The sequence below is a fragment of the Manis javanica genome, chromosome 4, assembly GCF_040802235.1.
Source record: "Manis javanica isolate MJ-LG chromosome 4, MJ_LKY, whole genome shotgun sequence".
NCBI classification, from domain to species: Eukaryota; Metazoa; Chordata; class Mammalia; order Pholidota; family Manidae; genus Manis; species Manis javanica.
In genome coordinates this window covers 113,206,277-113,225,507 of record NC_133159.1, presented here as the reverse complement: position 1 = coordinate 113,225,507, position 19,231 = coordinate 113,206,277, and the positions used below count along the sequence as shown (strand labels likewise).

Here is a 19,231-nt window from a genome sequence, read left to right as displayed (position 1 = left end):
GTGGCCCAGTGGTTGTGTCTGTGTTTGTTGCACATGGGGCAAAAGACAATGTGGGCTGTAGCCCATAGGTGGGGCTTGCCATTGACCTTTGAAGAAGTCAGCAGAGCCCAGAAGGAATGCCTTGTGTGCTCTAAGAGGGACTTACACCAAGTCCCACTGCAACATGGGACGATAATAAAGGGGCTGATACCCCTTGTCAGGTGGCAGATAGGCTATATTGGGCCTGTGCCCATATCAGAAGGATATCAGTATGCCATGACCTGTGTGGACATGACATGGCTACTGGCCCATCAGTTGCTTTTCCTGCATGTCGTGCAGATCAGCAAACCACCAAGAGGGGCCTGGAGCATCTCTTTGCAGCCTATGGCCAGCTGCAGGTGATTGAGAGCAATCAAGGCACCCACTTTATTGGACATGCGTTACAAGAATGCATGCAGGAATTAGGAATAAAGCAGAAATTTCATGTAGCATATAACCCTACCAGGGCAGGCATGATAGAGAGGAACAATGGTTTGTTGAAATGCAGCCTGAAGTTGAACACCAATAGTCTATGGAGCTGGTCAGTTCGCTTATGTTCAGTGCTATGGCATTTGAATGAGTAGCCCCGAAAAGGAGCCTTGAGCCCTGTGGATATGCCCACACACATTGCTGCCTCTCCTATACCACTGTATGTGCAAATGAAAGAGGAGTTATTGAAGCCAGGACATGGCCAGCAGAGCAACATCCTGCAGCCAGTCCCTACTGCATTAAACCCTGGAGACACTGTTGAGTGGACATGGCCCTGAACATTTCAACACATGGACCAATGATGGCTGGCCCTTCTGGCAGCTTGGGGGAAAGGCCTGGAAGCTGGCCTTGTGTGTATTCCTGGAGTGTCAGCAGAGTGACCCTCAAAGGTCATGGTAGTGTATCCAAAATATCTGGGAGGTAAGAGCATCTTATGGGGAAGTTTTGTTTTATCTTTATGGCCAGTGCATGTACCTCCCACAGCCCTATATATTGACCCATCTGTAACTCCCACAGGGAGAGGGGTGAAAGTCTGGTGCGCTAGACCAGAACAAGATCCCATTCCTGCCACAGTCCTACCCATGGACCAGACCCTTGCATGCATCCTACCTGATGGACAAGATTTTCCTATGTTGGTATCATTACAACATGTATCTTACTGCCTGTAAGGTTATTTTCTTCTGCAGTCCCTGTGGGCTCGACCTGCCCACTAGCTACAGCTGATATGTGATGACTGCTCTGAACTCTCTACCCGTTCAGCTACTGAATGCCTGTGGAATGGGCGAACTATGAACTAAATCTGCATAGGACTTTGAACTTAGCTGAATTCTCCAGCTTGAGGATTATCATGATTTATGATTTTATTGCTGTTGTTACTGTATGTTATTAGTCTGGCTACAATGCTCCAGTTTTCTCACACAGGGGCCATTGTAGAAGATGGGGAGTGAATAGATTGTGAGACAAGATTTCTGGAGGGGTGGGCTTTGTGTAAAATTGCAATATTTCCAGAATTTCTTGCTTGGTCTTAGTGCATCTCCATATTGATAGGTGTTTTCAAGGGGTGGAGAGAAGTGGTCCATCTCCATATTAATCAGTAATTACAAGGGGGAGCGAGGGCATATCTGGGTGGGGTCAAGAGAGGCACGGGTGAGCAGGAGAGGATGACTGCTTGTTAGCATTAAAAGGTTTTCTCCTACTTCATTTCTCCCCTTGACTGATTTCGGTTTCAAAAGTATTTTGCCCTAGGCTGGTAAAATATTTTTCCCCCAGAATCCAACAGCTCATTTGGCACCAGGTGGGAGATGGGATCACTGCTACTAGGCAGAACCTGGAATCCTGAGGAGATGGTTTCCAACAAGGTTTGTGGTGTCCAGGTATGTGTCCAGCCAGCTGTTTGTATCAGGAAGTCACACCACTAGACGAAGGAGAGTCTTGGCTGCAGGATGGAGACAAAGAATGTCAGAGATTCAGAGACTTTTGTTGTGTGTTGAATTGTATCCTCCTCCAAAGATATTTTAAAGTCCTAACTCAGTATGTGTGCATGATCTTATTTAGAAGTGTTAGGGGGTGGTTGTTTATTTTCCTCAGTTCTTATCCCCACCTCAACAAAGAACTGAAGAGCAGAGATGCAGTAGTGAAGCAGAGTAGAAGTTTTATTCAAAGTTATGTATGCATTTAATGAGAGAGAAAGTGCAGGTGTCCTCAGAGAGGAGAGGTGCCTTGAAAGGTTGAGAAGAAGTGCAGGTGTTGTAAGAGAGGAGGCACACCCTGAAAGATTAGGGTTCCCCCTTTTAAGGATTTTTCAGGAATGTGACAGAGGGCTGGGGAATGTAGACTTATCAAGTAGTCTGAAGATGTTTATCTTTAGTGAGAAACATTACATCTCTTCTATTATCAGTCCTCCAGATAATTCTGTAAAATTCTGTAAAACTTAACACAAGAAATTTACTGATCCAGTTCCTTCCCAGGATAACAGCTTCTCTCTCGAACATATCAATTAAGACCACCTGCCCTGACCCCAAGGTGGGCTTAGTTTTTGTCTGCTTCCTAAAGAGTGTGTTAAGAGTCTTACGTCCTAACTTTCTGGGTTTTAAAAAATGCAATCTTAGCTTTAAGATGGAATCTTTCCTGTTTTTACTATGCTGTTTATATCTGGGCTTGTTGGGAGAATTAATCGTGATTCTTGTCTCCTTCCCAGGTTGAAAATTACTTGATTAGCAGCTAGAAGAGGAAAAAACAGCACAAAAGTTAGGTTAAGTTAAAGAGTAAGCTGGACCTTTTAGCAGGCTGAAGTAAATCTTAAAATGGCATGATTTAATTGACACAATAAAGACATGGGCTCCACTCAGATACTTTTATTTATCTGGGGATTATTTGGACATTTCAAGTTACTCCTGACCTTTAGAGCATCAACTAATTAACTCCCTAACTCTGTGAGTCTTTTCTGGCTCTCTAGTTTTATCTGGTTAATTCTTTGAGTTCCTTTTAGTGGGCTTCACTGGCCCTGTTCTCTCTCCACCCGGCTCGTATCTATTCTTCTGCCTAACAAAAGTAGGGGCATTACAGATGCAATCACCTTATGATGAGGTCACACTGAGTCAAGGTGAGCCCTGACCCTGCTGGCTGGTGCCCTTCTGGGGAATGAGGCATTGGAGACACAGACACATCGGGAAGGGCCCACATGAACACAGAGACTGTCATAGTGCAGGTGCAAGCTGAGAGATGCCAAGGGTTGATGACAACCACCAGAAGCTAAAGAATTCTGCCCTAGGGCCTTCAGAGAGCAACCCCACCAACACCCCAATTCCAGACTTCTAGCCCCCAGGACTGGGAGAGAATGCACATCTGTTGTTTCAAGCCACATGGTTTGGGGTAATTTGTTATGGCAGCTCTAGAAAACCAGTACAGATGTTGGTACCTGGAAGCAGGTTGCTACTGTAACAGATACCCAAAAATGTGGGAGGGGTCTGGAATTGGGTGATGGGTAGAGGCTAGAAGAATTTTTAGGCACTCAATAGAAAAAGGCTAGATTGCCTTGAAGAGACTGTTGATGTTAAAGCTGATTCTGCTGAGAGCCCCTGAAAGAAGCAAGGAGAGCCATCAAGAAAGTTTCTATTGTCCTAGAGAACCCGTATGTTATCGGGAACAGAATATTCGCATGGCAGCCTGGTACACAACTGTTAAAGGAACTTTGGGGGATGCTTTAAGGGAAACGATGAAGATGTATAGGACATGGGGAGGAAAGTGGTGCTTGTTATAAGGTGGCAGAAACTTGGCTGAATTGTGTTCTGTTTTCAGGTAAGAAGTGGAAATCGCAAGAGGTGAGCTTGTGTATGTAGGTGAGGAGATGTCCAAGCAACGTGTGGAAGGTTGCAGCCTGATTTCTCTCTCCTGCTTATAGAAAAATGTAAGCAGAAAGAGGTAAATTGAGGAATGAATTGTAAAGCAAAAAAGGAACCAGAACCTGAAGATTTTGAATATTTTCATTGTATCCAAAAGATGAGAAAGTGTGCTCTGGCAAGAGTACCAGGCATGTGGTTAGACAAGGCTGTGCTGGAGAGATTAGGTGTGCTACCTGTGGGCCTGGACAACCATCTCTGCAGAAACACTGCCAGCTGGAATAAAGAAGAGAAAACAATATGGAGACACAGAAAGACACAGGGGAGAAGGCCGTATAGACATGGACACAGAGACTGGTGTGAAGCATCCGCAAGCCAAGCGTTGCTGGCAACCGCCAGGATCCAGGAGAGAAGCACGGAGCTGTTTCTCCCTCAGGACCTCCAGCAGGAGCCGACCGTGTCGGCACCTTAGTTTCAGACTTCTAGTTCCAGAACTGTGAGAGAACAGATTTCTGTTGTTTTAAAACCACCCAGTTGGTGGTGATTTGTTACGGCAGCCGAGGAAACTACTGCACACACTTTTAAAAGTAATTACATAGCACAAACCTTTGGGGAGGCAGGCACCCAGGGAGGTAAAGGTGGAATAATCCCTTGAAAGGCGGTATCATAAAGTTTCAATACATGTACCATTTGATAAAGCAACTGTACTTCACACATGGTTACGAATTTGTACAAAGGAGGATGTTCCAGGTCAATTTGTTGCAATGTTGTTTGAAACAATCAGCAGAAGTCTGGATAGATACATTATGGAACATCTTTTCAATGCAGTACCTCACAAAAAGACTACACCAGTGTCATTACTGTTGGCAGCCGCGCTCAGAAAATAGCGCCCAATGCAGGGCAGCCGGAAGGCCCCGAACTTCCTAATGACAAATCATCCCACACCACTAAACTACATGCTAATTGCGCCTTGGCATAAGGACCAATGAGACCCACCAAATGGTTATGCTAATAAGGCGTATGGAGCCGCACCAACCAGGTCAGAGCATGAGAACTATATAAGCAAGCCTCTCCTTCCCCTCTGGGTCCTGCCCAACTCATTTGTTTCACAAAGAGCTGAAGAATAAAGCTTTCTGCAGAAGAATCCTGCTGTTGTTGCATGCTGTTCTTGCCGGCGAGGACAGGGCACGCGACAAGTGGTGCCGAAACCCGGGAACCAGAACATCACCGGCACAGGGAGGACCCTTCAGACATCTGGAGAGGATTCAGAACTGCAGGTCAGAAGAAAGCCCGGAGGGGTAAGTTCCGAGAGGCCCCTGCTTTTTAGGATGATGGTTGATGGTTCTCTGTAAATAAGGAGGCACCATGGGGAATGCACCGTCATTAGTCACGGCGCTGCAGACAGCTCTCAAAGAGCGAAACTTGAAGGTCTCCAGCAAAGTCTTAGGATCTTTTGTGAAGGAGATAGACCGTGTGGCCCCCTGGTTCATTTGTTCAGGGTCCCTCTCAATCCCGAGCTGGGACAAACTGGGGAAAGAGAGAGGAGGAGGAGGGTAGCCTGAGGGGAGGCACCAGGCCCCTCTGGAAACTGATTAGAGCTTGTCTGCAAGATGAGAGATGTGAAAAGGTAATAAAAGAAGGTCAGAGAGCATTGACAGATATCCAAGAGAGCATGTCAGAAACGGAACGGGAAACAGAGAGCGCGCGCGGCCGAAAAAAGGCCACAAAAACGAAGGTAAAGAAACCTCAGAGTGAGGGAGAAAGCCCGCCTAGGGCAAAAGCGAAAGAGCCCCGAGAAGCGAGTGACGATCGCCTCGGAGAAAATAGTAAATACCCCTGGAAAGAGTTGAGGGACCTCCAACTCTCCAATAGGGAATCTGAGGAGGAATTAATGTCCGCAGAGGAAGGGGAAGAAAATAAAACCGCAGAGTGTAGAAGTAAGGGAACCAGCAAAGTTGAAAAGCGGACCAAGGAAAAAATGAAAGCAGGGTGTCCCCTGACGCCCGTTGCCCCGCCACCTTACGTGAGTGGCGCACTCTCCTTTTGCCACCCAGATACTCTTCAGGCAATTAGACAAATGTTTCCTGTATTTGAGGATAACGGTGTACGCTCTCACCAGCCCCTGAGCCATAAACAAGTTAAAGACTTAGCGGAATCCGTCCGAGCGTATGGGGTCAGTGCCAACTATACCATAGCACAAGTTGAGAGATTAACAGAGACAGCCATGACACCTGCAGACTGGCAATATGTAACTAAGGCATGCCTTTCTAGTATGGGGCAATACATAGAATGGAAGGCATTGTGGCATGATATCAGCATGACCCAGGCACGCGCAAACGCGGCCGAAGGACAGCCTGCGTGGTCATATGATATGCTGACGGGCCAAGGACAGTGGGTAGCTGACCAGACCGCCTTCCCCTTACAGGTATACGCACAAATAAACACGTGCGCCGCCAAGGCATGGAAAGCCCTCACCAACAAAGGAGAAGTATCAGGCAATTTGACAAAAATTATTCAAGGGCTGAGCGAGCCATTTTCTGACTTTGTCGCTCGTATGATGGAGGCCGCAGGCAGAATATTTGGAGATCAGGAACAAGCAATGCCCCTAGTGGAGCAATTAGTATTTGAACAATGTACCAAGGAATGCAGACAGGCGATAACACCCTGGAAACAAAAAGGGATACATGCCTGGTTGAAAGCCTGTAGAGAAATAGGAGGGCCACTCACCAATGCGGGCCTAGCCGCGGCCATATTACAGAGCCACAAACAAGCCAGGATCACTAACAGAAGTATCAAATGCTTTCAATGCGGGAAATTAGGACATATAAAGAGAGAGTGTAGGAGCCCAGCTTCAGAACAAACAACCCAAAAGACCCCTGGGTTATGCCCTAAGTGTAAGAAAGGCAGGCATTGGGCCAATGAGTGCCGGTCTATTAAAGATATAGAAGGGAAACCCTTAGAACTGCCAAAAAACGCCCAGAGGGGCCCCCGTCACCAGGGCCCGCAAATATATGGGGCAACCAGCACGCAAGTGTCATTCGGGAACAACCAGGCCCCCCAAGGAGAGCCACTTCAGGTTCCGCGGGATTGGACATCCGTGCCACCACCAGAATAGTGTTGACTCCACAGATGGGAGTTCAGCCTATCCCTTCAGACTTTAAAGGCCCCCTACCACCAAATACCATTGGGTTACTCCTAGGGCGCTCTTCTGCTGCATTGAAAGGCCTGGTAGTTCATCCCGGAGTCATAGATCAAGATTATGAAGGACAGGTAAAAATCATGTGTTCGGCCCCTAGAGGAATCTACCCTATATCTCCGGGAGACCGCATAGCCCAGCTCTTAGTTTTACCTAGTCTCCACGCCAATTATCCTGCTACCAACACGGAGAGGGGAGAAAGGGGCTTCGGCTCCTCTGACTGGGATTCAGCCTTCATAGTATTAGATTTAGCAGACAGACCAAAATTAACTCTTCAAATAGAGGGAAAGAGCTTTGAGGGAATCCTAGACACTGGAGCAGATAAAAGTATTATCTCTGCAACCTGGTGGCCCTCCAAGTGGCCTGTGACCCAATCCTCACATTCATTACAAGGTTTAGGATATGAGTCAAGCCCTTCAATTAGTGCCAAACCATTGAAATGGCGAGCCCCTGAAGGACAAGAGGGTACAGTCACCCCTTATGTACTCCCTCTACCGGTCAATTTATGGGGGAGGGATGTCATGAGAGACTTAGGCCTCAAACTCATTAATGAATACTCCACCCCCGCCCAAGGCATGATGATGGACATGGGATACATCCCTGGCAAGGGGCTGGGGAAACACCAACAGGGACACATAGAGCCCATCCTGCCCAAAGTAAAGAATGACCGTCACGGCCTGGGTTTTCCATAGGGGCCATTGAAGATGCCATGCCCATACCTTGGCTCACAGAGGAGGCCGTATGGGTTCCTCAGTGGCCCCTATCCTCTGAAAAATTAGAAGCAGCTCATTGCTTAGTGCAAGAGCAGCTCCAAGTGGGACACCTAGAACCCTCTGTGTCCCCATGGAACACACCCATATTTGTAATCAGGAAAAAGTCAGGATCATGGAGGTTGCTTCATGATCTGAGAGCAGTAAATGCTCAAATGAGAATGCTTGGACCCGTACAATGGGGACTGCCACTCCTCTCTGCCTTACCCAAAGAATGGAAAGTGCTCATAATAGATATTAAAGATTGTTTCTTTTCTATACCTCTAAGCTCCAAGGACAGGGAAAGATTTGCTTTTACTTTGCCAGCTATTAACCATGAACAACCCGATGCCAGATTTCAGTGGAAGGTCCTCCCTCAAGGAATGGCAAATAGCCCCACCATATGTCAACTGTACGTTCAGTGAGCGCTAGACCCAATTCGTAAGACCTATCCCACGCTAAAGATCATCCATTACATGGATGACATCCTTCTTTGCTCCCCACAACCAGCGGAAATAGAAGAAGCATATATAGATCTCACTAGATCCCTAGAAAATTGGAGACTGAATATAGCAAGCGAGAAGGTCCAAAAATCTAGTGTTAGCAAATTCCTAGGAGCAACCATTTACACAGATGTAATTTGCCCCCAAAAGCTTGAGATAAGACATAATCAATTGAGAAATTTGAATGACTTCCAAAAACTCCTAGGGGATATTAATTGGTTGCGCCCATACTTAAAGATACCCACCACTGAATTGACTCCACTATTTAAAACCCTAGAAGGAGACCCACAACTAACGTCACCGCGCTCCCTCACACCTGAGGCATTACAAGCCATTCGCAAAGTAGAACAGGCTTTGATGACAGCACAATTAAATAGAGTGCAATCGAATGAACCCTTTGAGTTGTGTGTGCTTCCCACCCAGGAGCTGCCAACAGCAGTTTTATGGCAGCACGGCCCACTGATCTGGATCCATCCCCAAGCCTCTCAGGCTAGGACAATAGAGTACTATCCGGCAGCCGTGGCCAAACTTGCTTTGAGAGGAGTAAAAACCTCCATGACACATTTCGGAGAGGCTCCAGCTAAAATTATAACCCCTTACAGCGTAGAACAGATACAAGTATTATGTGCTATGAACGATGATTGGGCCATACTTGCTTACAGTTTCTCAGGAACCTTTGATAATCATTTCCCTAAACATCCCCTCATCAACTTCGCCAAAAATCATCTCCTAGTATTTCCTCGGGTCACTAGCCTAACCCCGCTGCCTCATGGAAAAACAGTTTACACGGACGGGTCTAAGACAGGCACAGGTGCCTATGTCCATGATGGCAAAGTTGTGACAAAAGGCTACACGCCTGACACTCCACAAATAGTGGAATGTCGCATAGTCTTAGAAGTCCTACAAATCTTTCCTGAACCTTTAAATATTGTGTCTGACTCCTGTTATGTAGTTAATGCAGTCAAATCTCTAGAAGTGGCCGGGCTAATCAAAGCGTCCAGCCCAGTAGCCACTTTGTTCAAACAGATACAATCAGCACTACTTCATAGGCAATCTCCTTTGTATATAACTCATATCAGAGCACATTCAGGCCTTCCCGGGCCTATGACCCAAGGAAACCACCTGGCAGACCTCGCAACCAGAAATATAGCTTTTCCCCTGCTAGACCCTATCACCACAGCTTCAGAATTCCATACACAATTTCATGTCACTGCCGAAACACTGCGCAAGCAGTTTAGCATAACCAGGGCCGAAGCTAGGAACATTGTCCTTAGCTGCCAACATTGCTGCAGCTTCCTTCCCACACCTCATGTTGGGATCAACCCCAGAGGTATTAGGCCTTTACAAGTTTGGCAAATGGATGTGACGCATATTTCGTCTTTTGGGAAACTGAAATATGTACATGTATCCGTGGATACTTGTTCAGGAGTCATCTTTGCCTCCCCATTGTCAGGAGAGAAAGCTTCCCATGTCATCCAGCACTGCCTTGAGGCTTGGAGCGCATGGGGGTTACCACAGATTCTGAAAACAGACAATGGCCCAGCCTATACCTCTACAAAATTTGCTCAATTTTGTCATCACATGGGGATAAAACATATCACTGGCCTTCCCTACAACCCACAGGGTCAAGGGATTGTGGAACGCGCGAACCGCACGCTCAAATCCTATTTACTTAAACAAAAAGGGGGAATTGAAGATATACCCCCCACACCAAAAACTGCCATAGCCCTAGCACTTTTCACTATAAATTTTTTGGATCTGGATGCTCAAGGCCATACAGCAGCGGATCGCCATAATCAGTGGCCAAAAGACCCACAAGAACTAGTAAAATGGAAGGACGTGTTATCTAACCAATGGAAGGGCCCGGATCCAATCATAATCAGATCCAGGGGAGCTGTGTGTGTTTTCCCCCAGGGTGAAGAAAATCCCTTCTGGATCCCGGAGCGCCTAACGAGGAAAGTCCTAAACAAAGGAGATGACTTCGCTATACCTCCTGACCCTGCTCCTGACACTGGAGACCCCGACTCAGGGAGTATTGAGATGGGGAATCCTGTCTGCCTTTCCTAAACCTATGCCTGTCCGTTTCAATGCAGCCGTTTTTCCGCGCTTTTTCACTACCAATGCTAGTATGAACTTGCCCTACTTAGTTAAAGACACCCTAGTAGCTCCCCTGGGAGAAAACCGATCCTTCGTAACTAATGGGTCATTATGCTTCACCACTCAGAATCTAGCTGGCTGTATCTCCCTGAAACGGAGGAAATACGGATGGTTCAGTGACATAATTCTAGAGGCCAGTAGCCTCCCCGTTATGTCAGCTAAATTTGAAGGGCCTAATAAGGAAGGGAGCCCGCCCTATAAGAACATGACTATCCACCAGATGGTTCTCTGGATCAATGGCACATTTGTACACTCTCCCAGGAACAATTCCACCGACAGGCCTCGTCAACCCAAATATGCCTCCCATTGTGTGGGCGACTATGAGGGAGAGCTGTGGCCCTGGACTGACTGTCAGTCAACTGTAGTAACGTGGGCAACTGAGAGGCAGGAGTTTACCATCTCCCCAGATATGGAGGGACGGCCAGCCAATGAGGCTTGGTGGCCAGTAAAGGTGCTCGAAGGCGAGTTTCGTCAGCAGCTGAGCATGAACCCCTTCCATAAATGGATGCTGTGTGGAGTCAATGGCTCGTGTACTGACCTCTCCCCCTTTTCCGCCCTCCAGGGTGGGGGAATCGGTGTAAAAAATATCACCTTTTGGTGCGAGAATAACCACATGCGCGCACACTGGAACATGATCATGACCCATAACAACGAGAACTACACGTGTTCAGCAAAATCAGGTCCAGAGTCACCTAATTCCCTTTTTCCACCTTCTCCAGTATGCGTATACCCCCCATTTCTGTTTATCTTATCCAATAGTAGCTTTGACTCCTGCTCCAATGAAACCTGCTTTCTGTCTCAGTGTTGGGATGCGCGTAACTTTACCAATGCTTTGGTAGTCCGCATCCCCCGTTGGGTCCCTGTTCCCGTAGACGCCCCTAACACCATGACTCTGTTTCGAGAAAGGCGCGATTTCGGTGTTACAGCCGCCATAGTGCTCCTGATCTCCACGACCGCGGTCGCAGCCACCGCCGCTGGTATAGCTTTAGACACCTCCATCAAATCGGCTACAGAGCTCAATAACCTTGCAGCCTCAGTAGCTTCTGCCCTGGACCAACAGTCCACACTTGATGGCAAACTGAAAGGAGGAATAATGATCCTCAATCAACGCATAGATCTCATGGAGGAACAAATGGAGGTGCTCTGGCAAATGGCCCAATTGGGATGTAAGCGGAAATATCGTGCCCTCTGCATCACTAGCATTCAATATAAAAATTTTACACGGGCAGCTAATCTGTCACGAGACCTGTCCCAGTATCTTTCAGGAAACTGGTCCCAAGACTTCGATGGGACACTAGAAGAGCTGCGGCGAGAAATTATCCACATCAACTCCACCCGTCTAGATATCTCCGTAGCGGAAGGACTCTCTTCCTGGTTCCTCAGAGCTCTCTCCCACGTCAAGGAGTGGGCGGGCATGGCTGGGATGGGCGTGTTCCTGCTTGGAGGTCTCATGCTCTTACTCTGGTTGTTATGCAGACTCCGCAACCAACATAAGCAGGACAAGGTGATCCTTGCTCAAGCCCTAATGGCGATAGACATTGGCGCCTCTCCCCAAGTGTGGCTCAACATGCTTAAGAAGGAAGCTCGGCTTTAGCTTGAGGTAGCTCTTGCACCCTGAGCCCATGTGGCACTGCACCAAGCCCGAGTACCTCAATGCTTAATCACAGCTTTCTTTAAGAAGCTCATGGTGCAAGAGGGTTGAGAAAAAGGGTCCAAACCCTTTGTACCAAGCGGTCCCAACGCCAGCCAGAGGATGCGAGGCAAAGCACTGCAAGAGGTTTTGGACCCCTCTGAGAGGCATGCCTGACTGCATAGGGGTAGATGCCCAGAACCCCTCTCCAAAAAGGGGGCATCAGAAAGTATGATGGAGGTCAGGCCTCTGTCTCCGCCTCTGCTGGCAAGTTCCGCCTTGAGCTTCTGTTAGACAAAAAAGGGGGAGATGTTGGCAGCCGCGCTCAGAAAATAGCGCCCAATGCAGGGCAGCCGGAAGGCCCTGAACTTCCTAATGACAAATCATCCCACACCACTAAACTACATGCTAATTGCGCCTTGGCATAAGGACCAATGAGACCCACCAAATGGTTATGCTAATAAGGCATATGGAGCCGCACCAACCAGGTCAGAGCATGAGAACTATATAAGCAAGCCTCTCCTTCCCCTCTGGGTCCTGCCCAACTCATTTGTTTCACAAAGAGCTGAAGAATAAAGCTTTCTGCAGAAGAATCCTGCTGTTGTTGCATGCTGTTCTTGCCGGCGAGGACAGGGCACGCGACACATTACATTTTATTTCCACAAAAAGAATAAGAGAGACCTGACCTGAGACAAATATGGTGAAATGTTTTTTGTGGTTTCTTTTTAGAGTAAAACCACATCATGGGGGTGAAATAGCAAAGTACACAATGGGAGGAAACCTCCATAAGGACAAATTATCCAATTTCTTAAACAAGTAAATTACAAGGAAGGGAAATAACCAGAGGGATGGGACATCTGCAGCTTTACAGAGGTTTAGAGGAGCTCTGCTTCTGCTGTGGCCCAGTCAGCCTCACTGCATCGGACCTGTCCGTACACAGCGACTAAAGACTGAGGACAAGAGCGAAACCAAACCGAGCCAAAGCAATTACCACGGGACATCAGAGAATGAGCACCACAGGCAGTGTCTGCAAGACAGTCGACTCACCCTCTGGAGGGTGAGCAGCAGCCCGTGGGCCACAGGGTGGCTGACAGTCCAGTGGTAAATCTGCAGCCATTCTGACCTGAAAACAGGACAGAGTTCAGGCAAACCACAGCTGCTAGAAAGTGAAGGAAGAATTCTGGAACAAAGAGGAGCCAGAGAGAAAGACCCCCAAATTCTTTGTGTAAAGTATCTCCCAGTCTCTAGCTTACCCTATACTGCATGTGGACAGGCGGCCTCAAAACAACTCCACAAAGTGTAAAGAACTGAACTGAGATTAGAGCTGCATCCAAAGAGACAATCTAAAATCTGGGTCTAATGAAGCAGATATATTGTCCACTAAAGTGAAACAAATTTGTTAAAAACACTCTTCAGAGGATTGTAATAGAGTTTAGAATCTCCACAACATAACACTCACAGTGTCTGTGTTACAGTAAAATATTATTTTTTATCCTTAGACATTAATCTCAAGATGACCCAGATACCTGTACAGCAGACAAGAATTTTAAAACAGCTATCATAAGTATGCTCAATGATATAAAACAGAAGTCAGGAAGCTTTCCTGAAAAAGGTCAGATAGCAAATATTTTGATCTTCTTGGGTCATATCTCAGAATCTCTACACTGCCCCACTCTGCAGTTGTGCCGTGAAAGCAGTTATAGACGATATGCAAACAAAGGATCTGGCTGTTTTGCACTAAAACTTTGTTTACAAAAACAGCTAAATGAGGCCAGCAGACCGTCATTTGCTGACTCCTGACTCAAAGAAAAATATTGTCACAATGAATGTAAAGATAGAAAATCTCAGCAGAGAAATAGAAACTATAACAAGAACCAAGAGAAAATTCTACAGTTGGAAAACATGATGCCTAACATAGAAAAATTCACTGGATTGAGCTTAATAGCAGAATATAGATGACAGTGAAGCAGCAAGTGAACTTGAGGAGAGACCAATAGAAATGATTCAATCTGAAGAATAGGGAAAATAAAAACCAATAGAGCCCCGACCAATGGGACAATATCAAAAAGTCTAACATAAATGCAATTTGAGTCCCAGAAGGACCGGAGACAGAGAGAGGGAGAGAGAGAGAACTGAAGAACTAATAGCTTAAACTCAATAATAGGAAAACAAATAATCCTAATTTTTAAAATGGGCAGAAAAACTTACCTGGCAGTGGAGAAAGCATGACTACAAATGCGGTTTTCCCAGATCCAGGCTCGTCCATTTCGAGGCCCTGCCGTTCCACCGCATGTGCCGGCAGGGGGCAGCATTCACTCTCTCCCCTGGAAAAAAATAGACAACACACCAGACCTCACCAAAGAAGATACACACTGATGACAAACAAGCCACGTAATTCTTGAGTCAAAGAAACTATCACCAGAAAAATCAGAAAATATTTTGAACTAAATGACAAAAAAAAATATCAAAATTTCTGGGCTTACAGCTAAGGCAATGCTTAGAGAGAAATTTACAATTTTAAATGCTTACATTAAAAAAGAAGTAATGTCTAAAGTTAATTGCCTACTGATCTACCTTAATAAGCCAGAAAACCAAAAACACAGTAAATTCAATGTAAGTAGAAGAAAGGAAATGATAAAATTACGTCCAGAAATCAGTAAAATTAAGAACAATATTTAAAACAGCAAGGCCAAAAAGTGATTCTTGATTCTTTTAAAAGATGAACAAAATTTACATACCTTAGCTAGAGTAATTAAGAAAAAACAGAAATAACACAAGGTAGCAATATAGGAATGAAAGAGGAGCTATTATAACAAAACCTAACAGCATTAAAATAATAAAAGAATACTGTAAACAATGTCAGGCTTACAAATTTAATAACATAGAATAAAGGAACATATTCCTTGAAAAATATAACTTACCAAACTGAAACAAGATGACAAAATAGAAAATATAAACAGAATTGTGTCTATTAAAGAAATTGAATCATTTTTTAAAGTCACACAAAAATTCTATACTCAGGTATTTTCCACTGCTAAATTCTATCAAATACTTAATGAACAAATATACCAATCTTACATAAATTCTTTCAAAGAACAGAACAGGATGTAACCTTTTCCAAATCATTTTATCACTTAAAGTCACTGGAACTCTAATTCTAAAACTTGAAAAATATGTTTTAAAAATTACAGGCAAATAGTCTTCATTTAAATGGATGGAAAAATCCATAAGAAAATATTAGCCCATTCAATCTAGCTGTAATGAAAAGGATAATACATCATGACTAAGTAGGACTTATTCCAGCAATGCAAAATGGGTTTAACATTAGAAAAGCAATGTAATTCACATGTTAGCATAATAAAGGACAACCATAGTTCAGAAAATTCAGGAAAACATTAGAAAAAAACCTCGACACTCATAATAAAAACTCTCAGTAAACTAGGAATAATAAGGAAATTATTCAATCTGATAATGGGCATCTATTTAAAAAAAAACCTATCCTTTATATCCTGCTTAATGGTGTCCCATAAGATTGGGAACAGAGTAATACCAAACCTATTCAACATTGTACTGGAGATCCTAGACACTACAATAAGGCAAGAAAAAGAAATAAAAGGCATACAAATCTAAAGAGAAGAATTAAAATTGATTCTTTTCTTGATGATAAGATTGTTTAGATAGAAAATCCTTTAGAATCTACAGCTACTAGAACCTGAAAGTGAATTTAGCAATTTTACAAAATACAAAATGCTATACAAAATTTAGTTGTATTTTGCATATTAAGAGCAAACAATGGGAAATAAAACCTTAAAATAGTGTTTCCCCCACTGTGAAATTATTACTAATAAATTTTCATAAGATATACAAGCTTTCTACCCTAAGAACTATAAACATTGCTGAGAGAAACTAGGGAACATTTAAATAAATAGAGAAAAATATCAAACTCATGAACTGGAAGACTCACTATACTGAAGATATCAATTCCTTCCCACATACGTCTATAGCATGGATTGGCACATTTTTTCTTAAAGGGTTAAATAGTAAATATTTTGGGCTTGTGTACCATACAGTCTCTGCTGCAACTACTTAACTCTGTCACTGTAGAGTAAAATAAGCCATAATGAATAAATAAATAAACAGCCAGGGCTGTGTTCCAATAGTACTTTTATATACAAAATAGGTGACTGGCTGCCACAGGCCAGAGTGCCAAACCCAAATTTATAAATTGTACACAGTTCAGATCATATTCCTAGCAGGATTTTTGTGGAAATTTTGATTCTAAAGTTTATTTGAAACTTTGAAGAACTGAGAATATCCAAAGCAATCTTGGAAATGAAGAACAAAGACACTTACATTCTGTTACTTTACAATCCACTCTGAAGCCACAGCACTCAAGACAATGTGGTGCCGGCAAGAGGATCTACACACAGTGGGATAGAGTACAGAGCCCAGAAAAATACCCATATTTATGCAGTCAGTAAGCTTTGGAACAGGCACCAAAGCGATCTGATGAAGAAAAGAATACCTTTTCAAAAAAGGGTCTGGAACTGCCAGATGTCATTATGGAAAAAGTGAACCTCAATTCCCATCACATAACATACAAAATTCGAAATTAGTTCAAGATGTATGGTAGCTATAAACATTAAAAAAGCTAAAGCCATAAACTTTTAGAGAAAAACAGGTTTTGGGGGGTAGACAAAAGTTTCTTAGGTCACAGAAAATAACAATAAAATAAAAATTGATAAGTGAAACTGTTGGATTCCCCTGAGGAAGGCGCCGCCCCAAATCACTCACCAAAGACGTTTCTTGATGCAACAAGCAAGAGGAATTTATTCGGAAGCCAACTAGTTGGGGTCCAAGTCAGCCCGTCGCAGCAGGTCTCAACGAAGACCCTGAGCACTTACAACTAAGTGGTTATATAGGATTTTCTGAGGCATTCAGCCCTAGAGGATTACCATGGTTACAGGTTGTTTTGTAATAACAAGATAACAATACTACATAGCAAGATAACAATACTACAAAGGCAGTAATTTTTCAAACCTACGATTTCTGGGTTAGTGCCACGTCCTGGGGGTGTAGCAAGGTAGGGTCGGCATTTATGATTAACTAACCGAGAGGTTAGCGCTGCCAGCAGTCATGATTGATTAACTTGTTTTTCCAGAGGAGTTACCTGGTTTCAGTTGTTCCCTCTGAGTCATATATCAGAATGGCTTTTTGGGCTTCAAGATGGCTACTCTTAGGCTAACTTATTTCTCAGGGAGGTTGGGGTCCTACAAAACTATTAAATAAAAAAACACTTGTTCATCATCAGTATCCATGAAGGAAATGAACAAGCAAACTGTACTGGGAAAAAATATTCACAAAATGTGTATGTGAAAAGAGATGGTAGTCAGAATATATTTTTTAAATTCCTGCATTCAATAATGCAAAGACTGAAAACTAAATTTTAAAATAGGCAAAAGATCAGAACAGGTGCTTCACTGAAGGAGATGAATGAATAACCAATAAACACATGAAAAGTACCCAACATTGGACTTAGGGGCATTATAATTAGCACTCACAATACAGGCAGGTCGTGGGAAAGGCAGGACAGCATGGAGGGGCAGTGGTGACTACAGCACCTCATTCGCTGATGGGCGGTGACTGCAGTGGGGTGGGGGGGGACTTGATGTTATAGGTGAGTGTTGAAACCACAATGTTGTTCATGTGACACCTTCATAAGTTTGTATATCAATGATACTTTAATAAAAAATTAAAAAACCTTTAAATAGCCAGGATTGTCCACCTTAGACAGTCTTAAAAAAAAGGAAAAATACCCAACATTGTTAGTCATCAGGGATGTTCATCGAAACTAAAGTACAAGTCCATCACACACTGTTACACATTCATCAGAATGGCTTAAGTTAAAGTGGCTGACAATATTAAATGTGAGGATGTGGAGCTATTGGGCTTCTCATACATTGTTAGTGGGAACTTGAAATGGTATAACCACTTTGGGGAAAGGTCTAGGAATTTCTTAGAAAACTAAACATGTACCTGCCCTATGACACAGAGTTCCACTCTTTGATATGTATCAAGAGCAATGAAAATAATTTTCACGAAGAGACTTGCACAATAATGTTCACAGCCACTTTATGCATAGTAGCCCCACATAGCAAACAGCCCTGGAAGTCATCAGGAGGGCAACTAGTTAAATGGTGAAGCCACTCACTGGAACAATACTGGTCAATGATGGGATGAACCACCACCACCCACGACAAAGATATAGCTCGGAAATATTTTCCTGAGTGAAAGAAGCCTTACACAAAGGAAGTGCAGTACATGGTTCCATTTACGTGAAATTCTGCAGAAGGCAAAATAAATCTGTGTTGGAAAAAATCAGAACAGCAGATGCCTCTGAGAAGTTGTAGATGGAGAATGAATAGAAAATGACCTGAGGATACTTCCTGGGTTATGGTAGTGTTATTTACTATACATGCATGTTTTTTGTCAAAACACAAAATATGCAACCTAATACTTGGGCATTCATTGCATATAATATTATCCCATTTTTTTATTGCAGTGAAATATATATAACATAAATTTGCCATTTTAAACATTTTTAAGTGTACAATTCAGGTTCGTTAATTACCTCCACAATGTTGTGCAGCCACCAGCACTGTCTATACCCAAAACCTTTTCATCCCTCCAAACAGAAACTCTGTCCCCACTAAGCAAGAACTCCCCACTTCCCAACCCTCACCTCCTGCCAACCATTAATCTATTTTCTGTCTCTATGAATTTGCCTGTTATAGATGTCAGGAGCCCAGCTCACAAGGGAGAGAGTTGAGCTGTCAGGTGTTGGAGCAGCCAACTAGGGCAATGAGCCAAAAACGGAAGTTAAGCTTCAAACGCTTACTGCCAGGATAAAGGCAAGAGTCTAAAACCACAGGCAGCACCAGCCCCTCTCTTCTATTTCCCCCATGCAACGGTGCACCGTGGAGGGTCCAGTGCATCAGCACAGAAGTCAGGGCAGCCCCAACAAAAGGCCCTGGCAGTTTTACGGGCAGAGGATGAGGGGTGGGTGAGGAGGGAGGGCTGGGAGCGGGAAGCCCTGATGCTGAGTCAGCATGGGAAGAACACGTAGGAGCTTTCCCCTCAGCCTCATGAAG

At 44.3% G+C, this 19,231-nt stretch overlaps 1 long non-coding RNA gene across 1 annotated transcript; it reads right to left on the bottom strand.

The window, feature by feature from the left end:
* Nucleotides 1-440: 440 nt before the first annotated feature.
* LOC118974129 (uncharacterized) lies at nt 441-17,351 on the bottom strand. The gene is made up of 3 exons (XR_005063726.2): nt 16,875-17,351; nt 14,289-14,404; nt 441-1,942 (listed from the first exon to the last, which is right to left on the bottom strand). It is a non-coding gene; the product is annotated as an uncharacterized lncRNA (long non-coding RNA).
* Between the last annotated feature and the right edge of the window lie 1,880 nt (nt 17,352-19,231).